Below are 15295 nucleotides of genomic sequence, written 5' to 3'. Positions count from 1 at the left end.
AAGTGGGCCCATGTGAACCTAAGGAGGTTCAACAAGGCCATGTGCAAGGTGCTGCACCTAGGCAGGGGCAATCCCACACATGAGCACCATCTGGGAGAAAAACTCATTGAGAGCAGCCCTGTGGAGTTGGGGGTTCTGGTGGACCAAAAGCTTGGCATGAGCCAGAAGTGAGCGCTTGCAGCCCAGAAGGCCAACTGTGTCCTGGGTGGCATCAATAGAGGGGTGGCCAGCAGCAGGTTGAGGGAGGGGATTGTTGCCCTCTGCTCTGCCTTGTGAGGCCCCACTTGGAGTGCCACAGCCAGCTCTGGGGCCCCCAGCACCAGAAGGATGCAGGGCTGTTGGAGTGGGTCCAGAGGAGGGCCACAAGGATGTGCAGAGGGCTGGAACACCTCTCCTGTGAAGAAAGGCTTAGAGAGCCAGGGATGGCCAGCCTGAAAAGAGAAGGTTCCAAGGAGACCTCCTTGTGGCTTTTCAATACTTAAAAGGGGCTTAAAAAAAAAGATGGAGGGCAACTTTTTGCTCAAGCAGATAATGAGAGGACAAGGGAGAATGGTTTTAAACTAAAAGAGGAGAGACTTAGATAGAGGTTAGGAGGAAATTGTTCACTCAGAGGATGGTAAGGCACTGGCACAGGCTGCCCAGAGAAGCTGTGTATGCCCCATCCACCATAGAGGTGTTCAAGGCCTGTTTGGATAGGGATTTGGGCAACCTGGTCTGATGGGAGGTGTCCCTGCCCATGGCAGGGGGGTTGGAATTGGATGATCTTTAAGGTCCCTTCGAATCCAATACATTCTAACATGTATAAGTCAACATGGCAGTGACCCTGGCTAGTATATTTTTGCTATCCACCTGAGAAAAAGGTAGTATCTCAAGAAATGATATATCTGGTGTAAAATAATAAGTAAACTAGTTTCAGCAACATGTGGTCAACTGTATATGTACCAAAACTAGGAACTACTTATAGTCTCTGCTGGATCACTTTTGACCCATTTTCATTTCCAAATTGCCTCTCATGAAAAATAAAACTTTCTGGTAAAAGTCTGTTGGCTTGAGAATTATATTTCATTCTCATATTCTTGGACATTGTCAAACATTTTCTGTACCTAAGCAGATTTGTTTCTAACCTTTTGTTACTCTGGGTTTGTGAAATGGTTTTAAAAAAAACTTTTGCTCAAAAGTGAAAACATACAAGCAGTTAAGTTAAGCAAAATCTAAGGTGGACCCAGAAAAATCTTCAATTTCGACATTGAGGTAAACTGGGAACATTCTACACAATCTATTGTTCTGTGTTGTTGGTTTTGGGAAAATTATGAAAAACACCTGTCAGAAAATGGAGAAAGAACTGCCCCTCCTCCCTGAGACATCTGTGATGGTATGTCCAAATGTTTCCTACGTTCTTCTCAGTAACATCACAAGTGAAGGCAGTTCTTAAAGCAGACAAGAACAGGATAAGGAGCTGTCACTGCACCAGCTGAGTAAAAAGGAAATTGTGTGGGAACCTCGAACCAACAAATATTGGAGAGAAAAGCTGTGTGGAAGGTGAAAGTAACCTTTTTTCACCTCTTCTTTTGCCTAATTCCTGTTAAACACACCAACCTAGTTGTGCAGCTGAAAATGCACTCTTCACAGCTATACCTTGCATACTTTAAAAAACAAACAAAAACCAAAACAAACAAACAAACAAAAAAACAGCTTAGAGCATTATGTGCTGGTGTTACTCCAACCATATTAGCTTATAGCCACTCTAATTAAACAAACAAACAAACAAACAAACCCCTGAATTTTGGAACCCTCAAACTACTGAATTGTTAATAAGAATTTTGTTTTGAAAGTTCCAAGGCACGAGAACCATGAAAAATGCTAGCAAATCCATTCTCCTCTCCTCTTAGGCAGAAATACTTGCAGGACAAAAGGAAGGATGATTGTCAGTAGGTGTGGAGGCTGCCAAGCAGAAGGATAAAAGGGATACAGAGCAACAGAAAAGTGATTTTTTAAAATCAATTTAACCTTTTTGTGTGTGCATGCACATTTTTGAAACTGAAATACCAGGTAAAACAAAGCTGTGTAGCTACCTGGTGGTGGCATCACAGGCTGCAACATTTGCTTCACCTCTTTTGTTTTACTGAATACATGAAATGCTTCTTTCATGCATAGCTCGGGGTTTCTACAGATTTTCTGCTGTTCAGAGGTCTGTGTGAGAGAAGCTACTTGAAAAGACGTACAGAATTCCATAAAAATACTGCTTCTTGATGGCATGTGGATCAAGCTCTGAGAAACACAAGTGCCACTGAACCCACTGGAGCTAAGCAAAAAAACAGGAATCTATCACAAGTGTTAACTGCAGACTGAGGCCGCAATTCATTCAGAAGGGGATTTCTTTGTTTAGCATTTATTTGTGTATGCTCAGTAGGCATCCATACCTTACATAGACAGAGTATACGTGGTGTTCAAGTAATACAGTGAAATCTAGTTATGAAGTGCAGACATCAACAGCATGCCTTTCTCCATGCAGCCATGTACCTGTGAAATGGCTTCTGCCCAAAACACTTGCCATTTGGATGTCTAATAGTTTCAGCAATACACAGAGAACAATTTGTATAGAAAGAGACTCTGAAAGCCTAATGTATAGGCTGGAATGGCCTGCAGCTCAGCTTGTGCCCAAAACAGGTTCTAACATGCTATTCTGGGTCATTCATACAAAAAGCAACCACTGTTTACGTGATCCGTATGTACACTTCTCTGCATAGCTATTTGAATAGTTACTTTGTTGAAAAATTGATAAGGATTAGTTTTGCATTTTTTAAATGGTGAATTACAAATAAAAAAATTGAATGCCTAAAGAGTTTAATTGTATTTAATGAACATAAAGTGCCATTACGAAGATTGATGAATATACTTGTCTTCAGTCATAAGATTTAGCTGGGTGCAGAATTATGTCTCTACTGGGTTTTGTTATCAACTACACTTGAAACACAATTTCACCTTTGTCCGGTACATGTGCAAGTCTGAGAGGAAGTCAATGGGCTCACACCATATACTGGAGGCTGTAGTGCAATCATCCCATGTCCCTGTCAACAGTAAAACACCCTAAGAACACAGGCTCATGACTACAAAGCAATTGACAGGAATTACCACCCTGTGTATGTGTCAGCCCCTAAGCTGAAAACTGGCTCCACGGTGGAAAACAAAGCATTCTTACAAAACTATTTACCCATTTTTAAACCAGGAATTCATTTCTAGTTTCAACATTCTTCTAAACCCACCAGAGGTGATTGTGTCATCTTGTGTTCTGTCCCCCCGCCCCCCAAACCCTATCCTATTCCTTCCTATCTTCTACCCACTTCAGCTACCTGCATCATGGTTTAGTCTGTACAGTCAAAATAATGGAAATAGAAACAACCACAGGACTTCTGAAGAACATTTCTGAAGAACACTTCCTTTAATTTTATTTTGTTTTTGTCTGCCTCCAAAATCCTGCTCTACCTACTTGTCATCTCTAAACTTACTGACACATGATGTTTTCTAGCCAAAAATTAAAGTCACCAGTCCACTCTTCAGCTTCCATGGTAATCAACTGTTTCCTATACCACTGAATATATTGCTTTGATTTGTGAAATTTGAACGACATTCATATATTAATTTGTCCTCTCCTGGTTGTGCTATTCTCTCTCCCTCCACAAAAATCCTTGTTTTCGTTAATCCCATTGCTCTTGAACTATTTATGTTTTAATACCTGGTCTTCACATCAGTTATAAGGGTAAGCGTAGACTGCAATATGTCTGCAATATGCATGTCATCACCTATCCAGGATTACCATCCTAGTCCAATGATGCACTACAAGCACCACAGCAAAGGTGAAGAACCCTCTCCAGCCTTTTCCACAGGCTTTTGAATAGTCAGTGCATCTGCCGTCACATCTACAGTAGGTCTTAAAAACAACCACAAGTGAAACAAACTTTTAAATATTTTGTCAGGAAGTTTTGCCTTAAGAAAATGATCTATTTTTGTAGTTATAACAAAACATATCAGAAAAACACCAGCCTTCCCAGGAAGCCTTAGGGAATCTATGGTCTTTCATGCAAAGATTTAATTCTTATTTAGCATCTTATCCATCCTATGGGAAAGTTCCTATTCTATCCAGTGGAAAAGCTGAAATTGTCTTGTCCGCAATAACAAAAAACTAACCACTGAAATCTTACTGAGAACAGGAAATCAGCTGCCCTAAGAATAGTTTACACAGTTTTCAAAAGCCAGAATAATACCTTATTCCATGTGCCTGAATTCTGAGATTTTGTTCTGCTTCTCTATTGCATCAAGACACTGTTCATCTTGTTGCCTCATCCAAAAATGTGATATAAACACATGTGCTGAAAATTATGTGTATTTGTGACACATTTAAACATAGCAGAAGTAAAAGATTAGCCTGATCACTGGAACTTCAAACTCTTGTTGCCTGTCCCCCCACTTCCTTCCAGGTATTTTTATACCTTGCTACAACTGCTATAACTATAGTTTAAACATTCTAATTTTCTGTTTACTGGGCAGGCTGGTAGCACCATTAGAGGGCTATATTCTAGTTAGTTAAGTTCACCTATATCCTTTCAATCCAGTTCTCTGTATTTCTTTCCCGTGTAATTTAACTCATAATTTTACACAAGTTCTTGTTCTTAAGAAGTCTTCTTTGAGTAAAAGAGCCTATTTCCTAGTTTCCTACTTGACTGTAGCATAAACGAGAATAGGTCATTTTGTCTACACTGTATGCACCTTAGCATCCGTAAAGTCAGCTAAAAAGAGCTGTTTTTTAAAAATGTGAAATGTTTCACATTCTAAATGCAGACACTGAAGAATAAAAACAGGAAAAAACACCAAATGTAGTTCTAGAAATGTCTAAGTGCTTTTTAAATTTCTCTTTAATTTATAGAGCAAGAGAAATATATGTTGTCCTGGATCAAGTGAAACATTCTTTGGTTGACTTGAAAATTTTTTCTTCCTTCCTTGAAAAAGCAAAAACATTTCTGTTTAACCCTATTTAATGTCACTCTGTTCCCCACACAGTATACTTTATTTTTTCCGTGTGGCCACTCAGAAACCTAAATTGAATGACAACTTCGTTACATTGAAAACAATGACAAAATTTTCAATAAAAGAACAAAACCTGGAAGTTTTGTTTCTTAACAATAGATTTTTAGTAGTATTCCTGTAGGTTAGAAAAGAGGCTACCGTTAAATTCCTATTAAAAACTTGTCTGTCATGCCAGTCACAGGTCAAATTAGTCACTGGAATAGGCTGCCCAGGGAAGTGGTTGAGTCACCATCCCTGGAGATCTTTAAAAGACGTTTAGATGTAGAGCTTAGGGATATGGTTTAGTGGAAGATTTGTTAGCGTTAGGTCAGAGGTTGGACTTGGTGATCTTGGAGGTCTCTTCCAACCTAGACTATTCTGTGATTCTGTGAAATTCATTTTCCTCTTCCAGAACAGACTGCTAGGTATTTGAAAATGGACATGAGCAAAAATTTATCTTAGAGGTAAATTTCTTCTATATCCCTATAATTAGAGGCTCTGGAATGTCTGGAATTAAAACAAAACAAAACAAAACAAACAAACAAAAAACCTGAAAACTCTTTAGTTACTGGAACAGTGAATCATTACACAGTTATTTCATTGTGTCTGTTAAGTGCCTACTCTTCTCTGAAGCTCTTGTTGGCACAGATACCTTTTAGCTCAATGACTTCAGTTGGTTAGTTGTAAATAAACAGTAAATGCTATTTGACTAGTTTAACATTCTCTTTGCTATATCACCTCTAATTTTGTATGTCCTTTTGTAAACCCTATCAATTAGAAATACCATCCAGGGAATATCAAAAAGTCAGTTGAAAGGAGGCCTTGTTCTTAACCTAATATATTCCTAGCTAGGAGCTATTTGTTGTCTCTGGATACTTTTGACCTGTATCCCCATCCCAAAACCCACCCCTATTCTTTACACCAATTGTATACTGAAAATACCAAACTAGCATGGTTTAAATGCAATTTCACCTTGCTTCTAATCTCTAGAAATAGAAGCTTCTGAAGGTGATTTTAAACAGATGAATTTCCAAAGCAAGTCATGCAATTCATTATTTTCCTCATAAGGTAATTAAATATAATTGGGAAGCCCATTCCAACTTATACAAATCACATATCTCTCTCAGTCTAAAAAGAAAATGCATCTTGTAGTATAGCACTATTAAGAAAGAATTTGTCTTAAGAAAATCACATTTTGGAAAACATTTCCCAGTTAATCAGGCTTGCAGCCTGAAATTGCACCAAGACCAAGCCCTACATAATCCTTCACAGAAAGGTTCACATAACCAAGTTAAGCATCTGCACTGGAACTGCATTCTCATATCATAAACCTTATCACGAAGGACTCTTCAAATGAAAACTATAACCAAGTGTGCACAGAGATGAGACCAAAGTTCACCTGGGGAAGTAGTAATTTTTTCAGGGAAGTCAAGAGGAAGCAATTAGAATCACAATTTGCTTATTTGCAGGGCAGTCACTTGATAATTTATAGAGGTAAAAGTTGCAAAAAGCACACATCTAAGAATCACTGATGCATATCAAAGTGTAAGTGGATTGGCTTATCTATTAGAAAAGTATCTGTGATTTTCAATTGGATGAAGCAAGTCATAAAGAAATCCAGAGAGCATTGTTTATTAACTAAGCAGAAAGGAAAACTGTATAGGAATGAAGACAAATATGACTGTTAGTGTTTATAACCCAACAAGCTATGAGAAGAATCAAAACAGTAGCTTATGCGTTGGCAATACAGAGATTTCTAAACTAAAGATCTCTGACCAACTGCTAAATGCCTGCAACACAAAAAAAAACTGATGCACTTAAAAAGAGACTTGTGGGGATAGCAGCTCAATTAACTTGAAACAAGCTGATAATAAAGTGCTGTCAATTGCAGCCGTATAACACCATCAGTTCAGAAGAATAGCCATGTGAATGGCTAACGAAGCATTTGCAATTAAAGTCATACATTTAAAATCTTGATAGTTGAATGGTATGACTACTCCCACACTTTTTTTTTTTTTTTTTTTTTTTTTTTTTTTTTTGAAAGCTCTGCCACAGAAGTAGGTATGCAAGATTTCAAAGCCAATCAGGGACCAAAGGCATTGCCAGTTAACCTGAGTTAAGTGTTTGGGTTCTGTTATTTGTCTAACAGGTGGAAGAAGAAAACAGCCAACTAACTTCAGCCTTACACAGCATACCAGCATGTTAGTGGTGGGTATCCGAAACTACTCACAGATCACAAACATCAGTACCACCAGGAACATAAGTGAAAACTTCCATCTTTGTCTCAAAACAAGGGAATAGAATCCCAATTATCTAGGTTTTCTCCAGAGTCAGGCCTCTTATTGCACAGTTAAGCTATTAGCTCACAAAAAACAGTATTTCCAAAAAGAAGAGAGAAAAACAGAACGAGGAGCCAGCTGAGACATGTATACCTCCTACAGACATCTCCTGGCTACATAGGCTGGTCTTTCAGCATGGGAGGAAATTTCTTGCAAAGAAGTAGACAAAGGAAAATGTATGTGCATGTCTTTGTATTTAAGAAATAAAATGCAATGTGAGCATTCTAAAAGCCACTTGCTTTTATTACAAGAAGTTTCATAGCAGGCATTACAACAAAAGCTTTTCCACTAAAATTGATGTATCAACCTGTCAACAATACACCAGGGCACCAAAATCCACCATCCATGGTATTTCAATTTGCCTCTGTAGTAGGAGCATGAAAAACATTCTGGAATGGTTTGTCGTACTCTAAAGAAAAAAAATAAATAATGAACCTTAAGTATTTATATTATACAACATACTGATGTCACACATTCTTACCACAAAAAGCCAGACTGCAGGCTTTTTGGCTTTCAATAAAATTTATTCTTGAAAACAAAAACTCTTTGTATATTCTGTATAATCCATATTGTTCTGTCATGCAAATCCATAATTCATGTTGTTCATTCATATGAAAATAAACATGTTTATTCTTCCATTGACTCAATGCTATAAGGAAATTAATGCAACCTAAAGCTACCCAAAATATAACTGAAAAAGTGAATAGTCAATGCTTCAGAACTTTCTTACTGGAAAAAGGTAATTGGATAATTAAGGAAAGCTGTTTTTCATCAGGAAAATCAGCAGTGTTGCCATACAAAATGTCTACTGGTGCAAAAACATTTTCTCCATTGTTGCAAACCTTATTCAATTTGAAAGTGTGCATCCAGATTATTTCAAAATATTTAGGTGCTGACTACAGACTGCTTAGCCTCAAGTGGTACTCTATATTTTAGCTACATACAGGATACAAATCTATCCATTTGCTTCAGCACTCCATGACCAATTGATAACTTAGTTCTCAAGCTTGACATTCAAGTACTACAGAAATACATGATAATTACAGCAGTGTTGACAAGTCAGTGTAAGTACACCTTCTTTCCCCTACGTAAATACAGTTCTGTCACAATACTGCAGTATACAAGTACCAATGCAGTCTGATTTATTCAGGGTTTGCTACATGAGAGCTAGATTTAAAAAAAAAAAAATAAAAATCAAAGATCCTACTTTTCTCAATGGACTTGGACCTTTTTGACATGTCACCTTTAAAAAATAAGCTTTTTAAAGATAAAAAATGGTTCTTCTATTAACTACAAACAGCGTATTCAAATGCTGGAAGATTTTGCATCTGAAGAACAAGTGCATTATGGCAAAGTGATTTCCCCTCATTCCCCTTTTGAAAGATTCCTGTAGCATTTGGGGACAATGTATTTTCAAGAATTCATCTTAAGTGACAGGGAATGCTCTTGGATATTAGTGTTTTGTTTTATTTTTTTTCCACCAAAGTATTTCTAAGGGTTTTTTAAATCTGTATTCATACTTACTTAACAAGAAAGCCCCCATTTGCATGTAGGAGATCAATTTTCAGCCTCTGGATTTTGCAAAGTTATTGTAACACTAGACAAAAGGTCGGGATCAAAAGGATCCCGGAGAAGGATTCTGTGTCGAAGAAAGTCAGAATACTCAATGCAAGCAACACGCAGGGGCAGAAATCAGTGCCAAAGACTTGGCAACATTCTTTTTTTTTTTTTTTTTTTTTTTTTTTTTAATTAAATTACAAAAAACTTGCCTCTGGAAGTTTAATGTTACATGTACTTCACAGCACAATGGAAATTGCATTTCAGGCTTTTCTGCTTTAACATTTATCCTTAGTTGTTTGTGCTAAAATGATTCATAATCAATTACCTAATTTTCTTAAATGATTACAGCTAGGAGCAAGCCATAATGCTGGGAACTCATATTCCCCCTCTGAGCGGTGCTACACCTGTACCAATAAGGCTGTGCAGGTGCCCACTCCACTGCAGCTGCTCCCTGTAATTTGCAAAGCAGGAGATACACTACCCTGTATGATTTGATATAATGGGGCCTTGTTTTTTGGCAGATTCTCATGAGATTTGTCATGTTCCACCAGAGTAACTTATTCTGTTATGCAGACTTTTTCTGAAGTCTGAGAAGGGCACCAGACAGGCTCAGAAAACAGGAGCCAGTCAGAATACTGGGTAGTCCTGAACCTCGAGTGATCAGCAAAGCAATGAATTACATTACTGTAATGCATATTACATATTCAGTGTAATAAAAACTTTTAATTTTGCTATGTTTATGAAGATGTGTTCACTTACCAGCTTGATCACTTGGAATCTGCGTGAACTAAGCTAGAAATCATGGTACATTGTCACAAGCTGCTAGATATGACAAGCCAAGTTTTCAAACCCACTGAAAATATTTTAAAATTTACTCCAAAAATCTTTTTACTATCTTTCAATATTATCACTTAATAACTATATCGAAATATAGTGCACTACATAACAGAAAAAAAAAAAACAGTAATATGAAATAGGATATCAATAAAAATGAGTAGTGAGAAGATGGACCAATAAGTAAGGAAGTCTCTTAGCAATATGATGCATAATGAAAATGATGCTGCACATATAAACCAAGTTTACACAAAACATAGGCTAGTCTCCAACTGAACAAGTATCTATCTTCAGGTGATAAAAGCACATTTCTTTTAGATGTTTAGGAAAATGTACTTAGTTAAAAGTATTAGCACTTATTCACTGTTGATAAGTGAACTTTAGTTAAAAGTATTAGCACTTATTCACTATTGATAAGTGAACTATGAGGTACAGGGAAACTGTTTTTGAACACTGTAATGGTTCAAAGAATTTTCTGCCCTAAATACACTTTGAAACCAGGACCAGTTGTGCAGGATGAAAATTCAAAGCCTGTTCCAATTCTTGTAAAAATCAATGCAGCCAGAAGACTTAAAATATCAACAGTATTACTTTGTATTTCCATAGTAATCACCATAATATACTTCAACATTTAGCAATGATTTAAATTGTCACTTTACAGACTATCTAAACAGAACAATTCCTATAGCACTGGAAACACTTTCAGAGTTTTGTTATCCAGTACTTCAGATCCAAATGACTCTGCTAACATCTGCTTCATTTTGGCACACATCTTTTTAATCAGTACCATGCAACAGGTACCTGTGTGATTTTCACTGACTCATCTCTCATTTCCCCAATCTCCTATCTGCAAAGAATACTGTTAACAACTATGACCAACCAAATAGAACAAGACACGGAATGTAAGACACTTAAAAGGAATAAGCAAAATACTCATTTACTTATTAATTAACTAACTACACAATGCTGCACATATCTGTGAAGGTCTTGGATTTTCTACATACTAGAGCTCTATTGTCTCAGCTTGCTTCGCTTGTCCAAGATCAACTTCTTCAAAAAGATGGACTGAGTATTTATCCACTATTAGATATTAAGAAGAGAGGGATACTGGGATAAGTCCTCTGGGTAAGCTTACATTATGTGAAGTAGGGACTGTCTACTGTCTCGTCATGATGGACTGACTACCTGTGACCATTGCTCTTGCAATGGTCATCTCTAGACCCAGTTATTTCTGGTGCTCTTGTGGGAAGAACTGCTGTGCTCCATGCTTCAATTCTAAAATCAAGTACTTAATAGTATTCTGAGAAGGAAAACCAAAATAAAAACAAAAAACTCACATGCAACAAAAAAAAATCACACTAGGACAAGAAATCTGTTCTGCTGTTTAATTGATGTCTCTAGTAGAAGAAAGGTAAGTTAGGGTTCCTAAGCAGAAATCCCTTGGCAGATATTTAAACTGCTGGGATGCATCTCACCTATCTTTATAAAATGTTCTGCAGCATGCAGATCTAGATCTATATTCAATTATTGGAGAAGAAAGCACTTTCAGCATGCAAATCAATATGAACATCTCTATTTGGAAGATATGGAACATACTGTTGACTCCACTGAATGACGGAAAGAACTCCACTGTTCATGAATACATCCAGTTTAACAAATCACATCCTACCTACTAATAGCAAGAACCAACAAGTGTATGATGGGTTTAGAAAACCTCATTTCTGAAAGTAGTTAATTGTCTTCTAAGTATTTTTAGTTCAGTCCAGCACATGTGACCAACTATAGAACATCCTAACAAATAAGGAAGGAATACTGCACTGACACCAGGCTGTAACTACAATATACAACAGGAAACCAAGAAAGACCACAAGAAGATGAAGGCTTGACCATTTGCAAATAAATGAGGATTTGTCAAGTGAAGCAAAGCTAAACACATGGTGGACAGCCACATACAATTTGCAAAGAACCCAAGCTACTACAAGCAAAAGAAATCTGATACAGAAAGCTGCCCAACGGCATGTGATGAACTGATAACAATATAGCTTCTTGCCTTATGAAGAAAGTATGCCATTACTACAAGGGGATTGTCACTTATCAAGAGTATATAAAGCACCAGAATATGCATAATGTGGACAATAATCATACCAGTAATGTAATTAATTCAAAAGTATTCTAAGAGTTACAGTCAGGATTTTAGCAGAAGATAAACACGACTATCAGCCTGAAATTAAATGGGCTACTAAATACTACTGTATTTGAAACATATGTAGAAGTTGTCATGGTTAGCAAAATCATGATATCAAAGCTTTCAAAAAGTCTTCAAGAAAAGAAGTTGAGGTTCAAGAGTACTTTTCTATGGGAAAATATATAAAACTTCCGCTTACGTGGATAAATTGAGAAAGGATAATAATATGGTGGAGGAAGAATTACCCATCACTGAGCTTTACCACACTGTTCACTAGACAGGCCATTTCTGTGCATCTAAAACTGCTAATGAAGGATCCAAAACCACAGTTAATGTGATATAGGGAAGACCAGGAGAATGCTCAGGAAGTTCAAGCACTCCGCAGCCCATGCCTTAAGACACAGGTCTCAAAATAGGTCTTTCGTTGTTTGGCTATTGGATTAACAGATATGAAAGCAAATAGTAAATGCACCTGCAGTATAAAACAAGGCTGAACTTAGACATTGGGTAAGAAGAACCAATCGAATACATAAAAAGAGAAAGAGGAGAGAGATCTGGGTAGACAAACGATTTCCTATGCCTTAGGCAGTCAAAGCTGCCATCTTCGTAAAGCTCTTAGAAAAACAGAACCCTTATGCCTTCTTGGTACCCCCATGAGGGAATGTTTTTTGTTGCTAGATCAGGGAAAAAAAAAAAAAAGAAGAAGAACCACCATGAGCACAGGACAAAGACTGCTTGAATATTTCTGCTGCTAACCAATCAAGCATCTGACTGTTGATATGCTGTTTTTCTGATATAACAGATTTTTGGTAGAAACCAACCTTAGTCCCTTTCTTTGTGACCCCAGGTCTTTTTTCTTCTCCCTCTCAACCACCTACCTATCTCTTGCAATTGCATGTTCTCCAGCTGTTGCCCTTGAACCCGAAACTAGTAAGGCAGGCTTTCCACAATCCTGCTGTCACTCCTCCTTCACAAACTCATTTGGCTGTCAAGTCATGCCCATTAACTCCTCCAAAGACTGTGGCAGAAGGACGTAGTATGAGAATTTCTTGACCAGATGTATCTTATAGAACTTCGGAGTTCCACCTCCACAAAACGGTATCAAGTCCTGAGACATACACTCCCTTATACTGAGCTGACTGCCTCTTCAAAGTATCCATGGCTTGGCAGAATACTTCCTTGCCTTCACCCAGAAATCATTCACATAGAGTCCACCACTCATGATACCAAGTCACTGGGGGATAAAATAGCAAATGAATTTCATGTCGGTAAATGAAAAGCAATGCAGGGTTGAAACCTCCTTCAAACACCAGCTTTACACAGTGGTGGCTTCCAGCATAGCTACTGCATCTTAGAAAGGAAATACGAAGTCTGAAATAAATAATCTTATGCAAGTCAAATAATTCTACACGAATGGTGATTCTGTTCTCAGTAGCAGTCAGAAAGCAGACAGAATTTTAGAAGCTGTTGGGAAATGAAAAAAAGAAAAGCTCATTATGTCATAGTATAAATTTCATCTACATATGTAGAGGGGAACAGGAGAGAATGAGGACAGTAAAAGGTGTAAAAGATTTTCTGTACACGTAATTAAATGGACTAGGAAGATTCAGCTGTGAAGGGAACTCATAAAGGTCTATAAAACCTACAGCTGCCATGGGCAAGCTGAATAGGCAATAGTCATGCACTGCTTCTCATAATACAAGAACTGTAAGCCAAACAGTATTAGCAGTTCTAAAATAAACAAAAAGAGGTGTTTGCTTTTTTTTTCCCCACACAACATGCAGTTTAACTGGATTTTGTAGATGTCAACGGCTTATATTCTAAAAACTATTAAATAAATTTAATCGGTAAAGCATCCACCAACAGCTATTAAACTCTAAGCTATGATCTCTAATGCCAACTCTAAGCTATGCAAAAGGTACCTGTGATGCAGATGACCAGAAGCTGGGAGAGTGTATCTATCTGTGGAAATGTCTGCTTTACACCATATGATATCTACTCCAGCCAGCATCTGAGCTATGACAACAAGCTAGATGGATGTTTAATCTGACCTAAAATATCCATTCTTTCTTTTCTGTGTCATCAAAAAAAAGGCAACAACAACAACAAAAAAAAGCATTACTATAAAAGAATAAATTACAAGTTCAAAGTCACCTTGATGGTCCCAAAGATGCTGGTTTTCTGAAACCTTGTGGTACCAATTGGTAACCTCTTAGTACCAACAAAGTTGCAACCCAGGGTCAGAGCATGCAAGAGAACTCTTCAAACAGACTTTTAGATCTAGAAAGTAGATTCCTGTTAAAGGACAAGCCCCTGCACTGATGCAGTCTTTACTGTGTGCATAGGCAACTAATATCTAGATAATCAACTTAAAATTGCCCTATACCCCGTACAGGGTACACAGCAGGCAAAAACTTCAGCAGACTCTTGTGAAGTGGTCATCTTGTACACTGCTTAGTTGTTAGCCTCTGCAGGAAAAAACAAAACAAAATAAACAAACAAACACACACACACACACACAAAAACAGACTTGTGCAGTCCTTAACTTGCTTCTAAGAAAGCAACCAATCCTTTTTGTTATCATAAGGAGACAGGAGTGAGAATCTTTCCATGGTCTTTTCTTGTTCCCAATCTAAATCTCATACAAATAAATATGCCTTACTGATCAGCTGTGTGTTTTGGGGGTTCTACTTTCTATTGCATTATTTATTTAATGACAGTGGGACTTCACCACTTCTAGCTTAAAGAAGCGTATTCTTCAGACATTATTTCAGCCTTGTAATGGGAAAGATCCACAGCTAATTGCTCATACTATTACATTTTCAGAGATCCTTCACTCTTGTGATAGAACAAACTTTGGCATTGCTTAGCTGCTTATTTACTGATGTATTTTAATTCACTGACAGTCTTGCTGGAAAGTCTGGATTCCTTTCAGAGGTGGAGGACAGCCTGAGTTTCTGCCATCCCAATGAATTTCAGTTACATCCATCACCTGTAAGTGCTTCAAAATCCAGGCTCTGCATTTGTTGTATCATTACATTTGTTAGCAGGAATGAGCTGTTCAACAGATGGCTTACTTTATTGGGTCTGCTTTGTTACTAATAGCTAGGCAATTTAATTTAGGTGACATCCTCTTCCAGGCCAGGCCCACTAACCCTCAAAAAGAATAAAACCCTCATACTCATGGATTGCATTCAGATTGGATATATAAACTACATGTGAGATAATGCCACCATAGCACCCAATTAGTATCTATCAGAAATGTTTTTACGGGGGGGGGGGGGGGGGGGGGGGGGGGGGGGGGGGGGGGGGGGGG

The 15295-nt window shown here is 37.7% G+C and overlaps 1 protein-coding gene across 1 annotated transcript in view; it reads right to left on the bottom strand.

The window, feature by feature from the left end:
• Window positions 1–15295, bottom strand: part of SHISAL1 (shisa like 1) — a 62601-nt gene that overhangs the window by 35979 nt on the left and 11327 nt on the right. The window contains exon 3 of the mRNA XM_035310521.1: window positions 10771–11069. The gene's annotated coding sequence lies outside the window, so the exon portion shown is untranslated. The remainder of the gene's footprint in view (window positions 1–10770; window positions 11070–15295) is intronic.

Source organism: Oxyura jamaicensis, chromosome 1 (assembly GCF_011077185.1).
Source record: "Oxyura jamaicensis isolate SHBP4307 breed ruddy duck chromosome 1, BPBGC_Ojam_1.0, whole genome shotgun sequence".
In the NCBI taxonomy this organism is placed as follows: domain Eukaryota; kingdom Metazoa; phylum Chordata; class Aves; order Anseriformes; family Anatidae; genus Oxyura; species Oxyura jamaicensis.
Note: the sequence above shows the minus strand (reverse complement) of the source record. Positions and strands in the feature narration are given on the sequence as shown.